We start from the raw sequence: 11,704 nt of genomic DNA on the forward strand, positions 1-11,704 counted from the left end.
ATGGGTGTAAGCCCCTGAGAGCTGGGTTTCAGGCAAGAGTGGAACTGGCTGGTTAATGAGCTCTCCAAGCAGTTGGTGGCCCGGCGTGTGATGGTTCTGGACGGCAGAGGACTGCCTGCCGAACTGCTCGGGATAGTGCGCTCCGTACTCACCCTCACCATGCATCCTCTGGTCTCTCCCGTCACCAAAGCCATTTTCGTGGCGCTCTTCCTCTTCGCCATCCTGCTGATCCTCTACGTGATCCTCTGGTACATCTGTCGGGATGTGGACCACGCGTACGCCATCTGATCCTGACAACCCGCGGGGAGACCGGCGGAGCCAGCAGGAGTTCGTGGGGAAAGCGGGCAGAGCGGTCGCCAGTCGTTGCCGGATCTGGTGACCACAGTGAAAAGCTGCACACCTCTCTCTCTCTCTCTGCTCTCATAGCAACAGGGGACTGCGCTGTTGATTGAAAATCTGCTGTTTTTGTCAAAAGATTCAATTCCCTTGAACAGGCAAGAGTAGAGCATTGACCATCGTGCGGGGTGTGCTTTGACATTGACGCGAGCAATTTTTCATCTCTAAAACCGTGCAGACGTGACCGCAGAAGTGGAATGGTTTTCCGCAGAATGTACAGGGTGGCTTCACACCGGGGAGACTTCGGTTCAAAGGCGGTGAGTGAATCGGGTCTTAATAATATTCATATTTCTCAGCCAGGCTGTAAGAGTCTGTGAGTGGTCGATGGCGGTGTGCTGGTCAGGGGAGCTGCTTTGCAAGCAGTCCGCGATCCATTCCCGGCCCATGACGAATTGCAAATCTGCTTTTAAATTGAATCCCTGCTGTTAAAGTTTGTCCCCACCTCTGAGCTAGGAGGTTTGGATTTCATGTCTTACATGCTCCAGTGGTGTGTAGTAACATCTTTGAACCGGGTGATTAGGAAATAGATACAGTATGAAACTGGATTCGACAAGTTGTGGCTCTGCTGAGTTTACAATCATTGCATTCTGTTGTACTTTCTGTAAAACAAAAGTCTGCATTTTATAAGCATGAGCTAACTAGAATGATTTGATCATAAATTTGCCCAGTACTGCTGCTAACAGTAACACGCATCATCAGTTATTAACTTCTAGTTCATTTTCACGGTGTGAAATGTACCAAAAGCTTTACTAACTAATCAAAAACAAAATTCAAAACGCGAAGTTCTCCAGTTGCGATTTTAACTGTTAAACTGTGAGCATTACAGTACAAACCGAGATAACAAAGTGTGGAGCTGGAAAGATGCTGCTTGGCCTGCTGTGTTCTTCCAGTTCCACACTTTGTTATCTCGGATTCTCCAGCATCTGCAGTTCTCATTATCGATAGTACAAACCGAGTTCCTTTATCACCTTACAATAACTAAAAGGGAAATGTGTCTCTTCCTGAAGGTATTTTCAAATCAGGCACTCACTAATGGAATGGCTGCAATGTAAAATAGTCTGCAAAATATTCTAATATTTCATCACAGCTTCCACAACATTTCAGAAGCTTCGAGTACGGCAAGAAATAACGAAATGTTTTAGATTTTCAAGGCCCTGTGCTGATAGGAGCGAACGACGCTGCATACTGTGAAACTTGAAAAACGCTGTGCCTAGTGACAGTCTGAAATTGCAACTTAAAATCACTCAGTAAGCCAAGCAGCTTCTGAGTAGAGAGAGAAAAACAGATCTTATCTGTGAACCCCGTCTCTGCACATTCTGCCTTATCCGTTGGGTCTTTATTCCAGCATTTTGGATTTTTATTGCAAGCTTAGTCGGCTAGAAAGCCAGTTTGTGATGTAGACTGATGCCAACAGCATTGGGTTCAATTCCTCCATAGACTGAAGGCTACCCTGAAGGACTCTCTGAAACCTCTTCCCTCACCTCAGGTGTAGTAACCCTCAGGCCAAATCACCACCACCAGTTTATTGTCTCTCTCTAATGGGAGAACTGCCCTGTGGTCTGTTCGGGCTACAGCAGCCTTTCCATTATGTGAGTATACACCAATTCGATAGTTCTGCAGCCCTGAGATTGCCCTGAATGTGGCTGACTGTGTAATGTTGGTCTAAAATACCACAGCTCCTCAAAAGTATCATCAAATGCAAAGCCATTTGGCTCTGAAAAGCATCACCATCTATGAACTGAGGCATTTTGATCTATGCAGTAACAACTGTCAGTAACATTTGGCTGGATTGAGGGAGTCTCTGTGCTATTCTGCTGTCGGACCTGAATAGCTAAGACAGTGTGCTAAACCACATTTATTTGTCTTTTACTCCAGAGACCAGCAAGATATGAGAGTTCAGGCAACGATCCTTTCTTTCTGTTCTCCGAACTCGTATTCTCCTCCTTTTGGTGTCCTCCAGTTCCTTAGATGCTCTCTCAATGTGCCAGGAGCTGACATTTCATATTTACTGAACCTGAGGGTCACAGGAATGGAAAAGCCAAAGGGTTCGGCACAGTTAGATAATGCCCCTAGGTTAGAAAATACATACAATGCATCCCAAAGGAGGTCAGGGCTATTTCTTCTCAGCAAGGCATCATCTTGGGACACAACTCACGGATGAACTCATCTAAAACTCTGCTTCTTATATTGTAACTCACACCTATCACCTCTCTGCTCATTGACACACGTTGACTTAAAGGCCAAAAATGTTTTGATTTTAAAAGTGCCATCATTATTTACACCTCATTTTTTTGGCTTTGTTGCCTGATATCTATCTGTCTGTAATCTCATCCAGGCCTACACCCTACAGCCCTCTGACATCTCTGTGCTCCTTCAATTCCTATCCCTTGAATATCTTTCAGTTTTGTTGCTTCACCATTGACAGGACATGCCTTTGGCTGTCTGGATCCCAAGCTCCAGAATTTCCTCCATAAGCCTTACCACGTTTCTACCCCTCTCTCCACCTTTAGCATCAATCTCACTTGTGCTAATATCTTGTGATGTGGCTTAGCACTGAATTTGGATTGCTAAACACTTTTCTGAAGTGCCTTATTTTGAGATGTTTTACCACATTAAAGGAACTACATAAATGCAAGATGTTTTTAGATACTTGAAATCACAGAAGTGGCCACTCATACAAGTGGCCAAATTTATATATGAATGTAAAGTGTCAGCAAACTACGTGAATGTCAAATTTTCCCAGTAAGTGTTTCTTAACAGCAATCAAGACTGGGGATCACTGACTGATATTTTTCATTTGACATTTCTGAAGCACTGAAGTCACCTCTGTCTGTCTCCTGACTGAGATAAGTTATGACAGCACAGACGAAGCATTAAATATGACATATTTTTGATCTGTGTTGTTCAGTGTTACATTGGAGATGCACTAACAACTGGCTGTGCACCATCCACTCGATCATTGTGGGGAGCTATCTTCTGTTATTCTTCCTATGGGTCCATCATGGATGCGTATTGATGGATTTCAATATCTGACGTATATTATGAAGGGTAACTAAGTTGGGCAGGAAAGCAAGACAAAATTTAAGGAAGTAACATAATAGCAAAAAATATTTACATCTACCAATAATAACATCTTCTGAAAAAGTAGGTGCTTTTGATTTGATAAATTAATTAAGTATACTTATTTTCCTGGATGGCTTATAGATCTGGAATGACAATCACTCTGATTCATAGTTACTATGATTACAGCTAGTGATACTGTTAAAATGAGTCTGCATTGTCGATTATGGCATAATATTGTGAAAAGATATTCTTTGGCTCTAATTAGGATTCTCTATCAGTATTCTACTCCATAAATTTAAACCTATATAAAATATATAAGATTATTTGAATTTGTGTATAAATATTTGTAGCATTCTGACCGTATTCAGCTATTTTCTTAACCCAGATAATAATGAATTATGAATCCAGATCATGTTCAGCACAGCTCAGTGTGACAGAAAAGAGAATGTGAATATTCTCTGATTTGCGCACACAACATTCTGAGTTGATTTTCTATCTGGTCAATGATGTTAGAAATTGTTGCTAGATTAAATTTGTATTGCGTTGATCTCTGGAGCTGCTGTCAGTAAAATCAAAATTTCAGTGAAACTGGAACAATCAATTTAATGGGATTGTGCACTAAAATGCCAAGAGGAACTGAATGTGGCAATTTTTTGGCGTTGAAGCTGAAACCTGTCCTTTTACTGTTGCATATAAATGAAACATTGCATGTTTTTCTCAGTGTACTGAATAAGATGGAATAAATTGATGTCTGACTGGCTATTGATGTACACAGTCTGTCACAAACTGATGACTGCTGTGCAATTACTCTCAGAGTTGAGATCATTTTCTCTGCCTAAAGGCTTTTTTAAACTAAAATAAAGTAAGCCAATGTTGCTGGCATCTAGGCATGTAATTCTAAATGTAAATATTCTGAGGGACTTTTTTTTAAGGAACATGCTCTCTATTGCAATGGAAATGCATTTCTCATGCTTTACTCTTACAATATGCTTCAAAATGAAATTGTTTGGTCCAAGCAGTGTTATTCAACAACTTCTTATTGAACATTTTATTGCAGATATCAACACGAGTGAAGAAAAAGAATGGGTCTCACTTATAATGAAGCACAAAAATATGTCTATTTTAAAATCAACGTGCATTCAACAGAAATAATAACAAATTGTACAGCATCAATGTCACAATATATCTCAAAGTGCTATCCAGGAGTATAATCAAATCAAATTTGAAACTGGACCCATAAAGTGATATTAGAATAATCCACTAAAACCTTGGTCAGATAGATTTAAGGAGCACCTTAAAAGATAAAAGGGAGGCAGGGAGAAAATTCCAGGCGTGAGGACCCAGACAGCTGAAGACATGACCATCATAGTCAAGTGATTAAAATCAGGAATGTTCAAAAGTCTCAGGATCCATAGTGAAAGACAAAGGTACATCTTCAATCCAGGTTTTATTTTAATTATAAATTAATACATTTTGAAAAGATGACTAAAAACAATGTCTCTACCTTTGAAACACAAAAATTGTTTTAATCTATAGGCTATTATAGCTTCTCATTGATAAAATTGTATTTCCATTACTTTGGCTTTTTGAACAAAGTTTAGCAGCAGGTTCATGGGAGATAAAAGTGAGGAAATGTGTATGAAAACTGTGACATGTTAAAAAGATGAGTGGTGAGATTGACATTAAACTAACATCACTTCAAAAATTAATGTGAAATAAGAGGAAATGAATCTTAATGAAAATGGCAAGAAATGGTAAATGTGTGGGCTCAGTGGATGGTGAGTGACAAACAGTAATGTAACAGTTTCAGCTCAAAAGAATACTACAATTTTCAAGACATTGGCCTGACACTGTCCATCAATAAAACTGTTGGTTTTCATATTGTAATTTCTTTATCCAGTACATTTAATGGTTCAAGGCATTAAGGGACAATGATAGTGCACTGTATTAATCTTTATCTTCAGTAGCTTCACTGGATTAAATTTAGTTATGAGACATTGGCTATCATCTACCACATAGGTAATTAAATTCCCATCAGCTGATTGTGCCAAATGTGGCATGTGGACTGACTGGTGTACAAACTTAAGGGACTTGACTAAAGTATAAGTATACAGCCCTAACCCAGCAAAGGGCTCTATGGCACAATGGCAGTGTCCTTACTTTTGAGACAGAAGGATTGGGTTCAAGTCAGTCGTACTCCAGGAGTATGTCATAGCATGTCTGAACAAGTTGATCAGAAGTATCTGCAATTTTTAATTTGGCAAATATCATGTTGGAATTGGGATGTAATCTGAGAGAGGCAGAAAAACTCAATTGTAATGATCTATTATTGAAATTATTCATTCCAGTCATTGGTATAGCTTTGAACATTTGCCGCAGACCTTTATTTTAAAAGAATACTAGCTGAACTACTTCCTCTTTAATCATTTTATTTTATTGCACACACTGACTGTCTTATGGAAATGGTTATACGATTATGGTCAGTCAGTCAGCTTTGCAGAACAGGAGTATCACTGATACAAGCCAGATTCAAAGGCGGTCTAGGTGAATTCTGGTACCTGTTATTGATGGTTGTACTATTTGCTTCATTCAAATACTCATACAATTTGCACAAATGAATCCCAAAAAAACTGGGCCAGAATAGGAGATAGAGAACCAATAATGCCAGGCATTTACATTGTGCAAATCTGGTCTTGCCAAGGTTTAAATTTAATAAGGTAACTAAGACAGTTAATAGTTCCTGCTGCATCTCCATTGCAACAATAGTCCAATAAATCAGCACCATCTTCTCAGGTTGTATAAATTGTTGCTCCTGTTCTAAAGTTTATTTTCCTGTGTTTCAGTCCTGACAAGTGCAAGACAAAAAGCTTCAATTTCATATCTTCTTTTAACAATGTTTAAATTCTCAACGACCAAGCAGTTATCACTCAACTGTCCTATGCTTTATCCTTTATTTCAGTCGCAGTTTAATTTCAATTTCTTCACGTTGACAAAAAAAATGTTTAAAACTTACCTTTTCTCAGGAATAAATACTGTTGTACGACACTAAGTTATATCTTAAAAAATATTGTATTATTGTTCATAATATTGAAGCATTTCATTCAAAATATCAAGCAGAATTTTATCTCTACACTATCCTCTGATAAAGGACTATAATTTCATAAAGTCATTAAATGTTTCTACTTTTGCCGTTAATTAGGAAATTTATGTTTTTGTATTCGCAAAATTCCTCCTGTGGAGACTGAAAGAAAACTGAGGTGCCTCTATGATGCGGGTTTGCTACAGAATACTCAAGAGAAACAGCAGTGATATGAAATGAATTAGCAATTATCTATGAAATGTAATATACTTCCCACTATCTCGAATGTGTTTGAATGTGTCATTGTAGTAGGACGGAAATATGAACTTATTTTGACATTTGTTTGTTCAATCAGGTTGAGATAAGGACAAGATAAGCTGAGAACTCAGTGACAATGGATCCGAAATTGTCTTAAAAGACAGGCTTCTGCTTTCACCCAGATGAATGATATATTGGAAGAATCCATGAAAGGAAATCCAGGTTCTCTGGTTGCATGTAAGACTGCAACTTATCCAGAGTGCTATGCATTAAAGCACAAATTGAGGCTAGATTTCGGAAGCAGGATATGAAGGGATGTTTAGCACTATGAAGGTTGTCAAGTACTTTGGAATTTACTAATTCCCAACACAATACTTTGGATCCACGATTATGCTTGTAAAAAATACATTCAAGGCCAAAATAAACCAAGGTGTTGGAAGCATCAACATTTTTTTACAAGATGTTTTACCAAACAATTAATTGCTGGGTTTTTTTGGATGAATGGGCCTCAAATTAAAATGAAACATACCTATCGAAAATGAAGTTAAAAAGGACCTAATGCGCATAATATCCAAATATTTAGCAACATTCACTTTCCAGACAATGTAAATTTCCTGTTGTCATCTGTTTCATTGTTGATTGAGTCATTCTCATTAGTTAATTTTTGTCAAAACGTTAACTGTTTTCTCCGCTGAATACCTTTATGTTATATAATTGTATAAATGTGCACTAAAGCTCCCTGTTTGTAAACTGTAAACTGTGGTAAAACATGTAAAGAAATAATTGTTAGTGAAAAAATACTTGGAGAAGTGTATGCCTGTGTCAAATACTACACAGAGTTTATTCTATTCACCTCCTCTTTCAGCACAGAGAATTTAAATCTCGAAAGTGGAAGGTAAAGCTGTTGTCTGATTATTTCTTTGGCTAATGCTGTATGTAGTTATGGCTTCCCACTGTGATCATAAATTCCATCTTCAGAAAACAATATACTGTCTATGAGTCTGGTCATTGATTAATGGATAGAAGTAAACAGACCATCAACCAGTTATTAAAGATTTTTTCATTAGCAACCCAAATATGTCTTCTTGTCTCCAAATTTATCCAACTTTGTTTCTTCCTTTCTAAATTGGGTGGTCAGCAAAAATATGTGTGTAGTAACTGGTCGTCCATGGGGTTACTAAGGTAGAAGGTGGCACCAACACATAGATAAGTACATGAATAAGAAAGGCTTAGAGGGATAGAGGCAGGCAGGACTAGTTTAATTTGCATGGTGGCTCAGTGGTTAGCACTGCAGCCTCACAGCACCAGGGACCCAGGTTCAATTCCAGCCTCAGGCCTGTGTGGAGTTTGCACATTCTCCCCGTGTCTGTGTGGGTTTCCTCCAGGTGCTCCGGTTTCTTCCCACAGTCCAAAGATGTGTAGGCTAGGTGGATTGGCCATGCTAAATTGCCCGTAGTGTTCAGGGGTGTGTGGGTTATAGGGGGATGGATCTGGGTGGGATGCTTCAAGGGATAGTGTGGACTTATTGGGCCAAAGGCCCTGTTTCCACACTGTAGGGAATCTAATCTGTATTCAGCACGGACTGGTTGGACTGAAGGATCCGTTTCTGTGTTGTATGGCCCTATGACTCTAAATATGGAGATTTTTTTAGAACACATTTCTAAGTTAATGCTCAAAGCAGCTCATGGCATCACAAAGCTAAGAAGTGGTCATGCATTTGATTCAAGGCAACCCTACCAAGCAGCCTACTTCATATAGATCAGTATAATGAAGCCTTACGTTAGTTGGTGCACTCTCTGGTCGCCACTGCTGCCATGTCTTCCACATGAATGCTGCCCCCCAGCTGTGTCTTAATAGTAGCCCAAGAATCAGAAGCTTATGGGATAAGTCCCAGATTGAAGACAAGAGCACAAAGTCTCAGTGCTGGACTGAGGTAGTATTAAAATGTCAGTTAGTATGAGAAACAGTGTTTACTCTGTCAGGTGGATATAAAAGACCAAGTGGCATTAATCTTAAGAAAAGCATGACACTTCTCCCTGGGTCCTGGTCAATGTCTACCCATCAGGTAGCATCATAAAAAAAACACAGATCAACTGACCTTTATCAGGTAAGACCATAAGAAATGGGAACATGTGTAAGGTATTCAGTCCCTTGAGTCTAATCCTCCATTCAATAAGATCATGGCTGATCCAACACTCTTCAACCCACTTTCCAGCCCTTTCCACATAACCTTTGATTTCCCAACTGATCAAGAATCTAATTCTTTCAGCCTTAAATATACACTACGCCCACAGCTCTGTGGCAAGGACTTCCAACACTCACAGACCTCTGTGAGAAGAAGTCTCCGCTCATCTCAGCCTTAAATTGCTGCCCTTAATTTTGAGACTATACCCTCTCGTCCTAGACTCTCCCATGAGGGGAAGCATCCACTCAGCATTTACCCTGCCAAGCCTTTAAAAAATTCCCACAAGTTCCCATGAGATCATCTCTCATTCTTATAAACTCCAAAATGTGGAGATACAACTTGTTCAATCATTGCTCGTGACACACTCAATAATACCAAGGATCGTTGTAGTGAACCTTTCCTGAACTGTCTTCAATGAAATTATATCTTTCCCTAAATAAGGGGACCAAAACTACTCACAGTACTCCAGGTGTGGTCTTACCAGCACCTTGTATAATTGGAGTAAGACTTCCCTCCTCTTATACTGCAAACCTCCTTGAAATAAGGGCCAACATTCCCTTAGCCTTACTTGTTGCACCTGTCTGCTGGCTTTCTGTGTTTTATGCATAAGTATTTACAAATTCCTTCATGTTGCAGTTTCTGTCCATTTATATAACATTCTGTTCTTTTGTTCTCCTTTCCAAAATGAACAACCTCACATTGTCGTAAATTATGCTCCAGTGTCAACCTTTTGCCCATTTACTTAATCTCTCTGCTTGTATCCCTCTCACCCTTCTATTTCTGTGTCCTTTCCACCTATTTTTATGCCACATAGCAGCATGTGGGATATTGCACGTGCAAATTGTCTGCTCCATAACTCTACATCACAACTTTAAATACATTGGAGAATGTACTTCATTGGTTATAAAGTGCTTCGGGATGTCCAAAGATAAGAAATGTGGTATATAAATGCAAGTCTTTTTAATGTTTCTGTTTGTGCTATCTAATCAATATCACCAACTACAACACTGCGTTTGTGCTGGTGTCTGTTTCAGGTGGGAGCAGCAATTGTTAATAATTGGGTTGAGCTGCCTTCGATTTCACCCAAGAAAACTAAGTGTTGTATTGATAAGAGACAGGTGTCCAGTTTGGTAAATTATACGATTTGGCTCTCTTCATGCGAAACATTTCATTATAAGAAATCAGTCAGTGAAATCATGGAGGTTATGAACCTGACGTATGGGCCTGCATGTTTAAATTCCTGCAGTTCTACAGCTGAAACAGTAAATCCTAAAATCTATGTCCCTGTGTATCAGTAAGCACAGGATTTGTTACTTCATGTTTCGGTCTGCATTGGCCTTGTGTCAAAATAAATGGAAGAACTAGGCACTCCTAAGGACAGAGAAGAGTGAAAAACTGAGACACTCAATTTCCTCCCCTTTTCAGGCAATCAGTGAAGTTTAATCCTGAAAAGGTAGTTATGTGTGTGTTTCTAGTCCCCTTTCTAGTATGTGTTTAATTGCCAGCAAAAGTGCCAACACCAGAGTTTAAACAACAGGAATATGTATTCAAAGACTCACCGTGATAAATCAAACTAAGTCACACATCACACACACTCAGGGAAGACACATTCAAAGATGGAAGTACAATTCCATGAATACTAAACCAAAAGGATAGTTAACAGTTAGTTCATTGGTATTTGAGAATGAAGTAAGAAGCTTTTCCCCCTCATAATCCGTTTTCCAGAAAAACTATGTTAGCTTGGTTTGGATATGTTGATTAACTGCAGTGTTTTTCAAAGAAAAGACTCTCAGCAGAAAATGTAGACAAGTAATAAAAATAGAAAATGTCGATAAATCTCAGCAGACGTGGTGGCATCTGTCGAGAGAGAAACAAATTTAACTTTTTGACTCCAGTTTGATTTTTCTCTCAAATTCATGTAGATGGATCCTTGTGGCTGTTGATTCAGGAAATCCAATTTCCTTATCAGTGAAGTTACAACTTTGGAATCAAAGTGGGAGGCTTTTAAAAGACTTTTAATCCTCTTGATTTGCAAAAGGCAATGACGGTACAGCTTTTCTCTAGAGCTGTGGTTCTGCACACTTTTCCTTTTATTCACTTCTAGAACGTCAGCAACACTGACTGGACCAGCTATTATTGCCCATCCCTAGTTACCCTTGAGGCAACTGTGTTGCTCCAGGTTTCTTTGGAGTGTTGGGATAAAAGGATTGCAGCATCAGAGTTTCAATCCCATTATTAATAGTCATTGAGAGTACGAGGCAATTGGTATTCCCTCTCATTTAATTTGTGGATAACTGTTAGAATCATAGAATCCAACTGTGTGCAAACAGGCCATTTGGCCCATTAACTCCCACAGCACATCATAGGGAGACGATGCCCTAGTGACATTATACTGGATTGTTAATTCAGAGACCTAGATAATGTTTTGGGGACTAAGATTCAAATCCCATCATGGCAGATGGTGGAATTTGAATTCAATAAATGTCTGGAATGAAGAGTCTAATGATGACTGTGAATCTATTGTCAATTGTTGGAAAAATCCATCTGGTTCACGAACACCCTTTAGGGAAGGAACGTGCCATCTTAACCTTCTCTGGCCTACATGTGACTCCAGACCCACAGCAATGTGATTGACTCTGAACTGCCCTCTGAATTATGAGGGATGGGCAATAAATGCTGCCCAGCCAGTGATGCCCTCATCTTGTGAATTAATTTTTAAAAAA

Source organism: Stegostoma tigrinum, chromosome 15 (genome assembly GCF_030684315.1).
Source record: "Stegostoma tigrinum isolate sSteTig4 chromosome 15, sSteTig4.hap1, whole genome shotgun sequence".
NCBI classification, from domain to species: domain Eukaryota; kingdom Metazoa; phylum Chordata; class Chondrichthyes; order Orectolobiformes; family Stegostomatidae; genus Stegostoma; species Stegostoma tigrinum.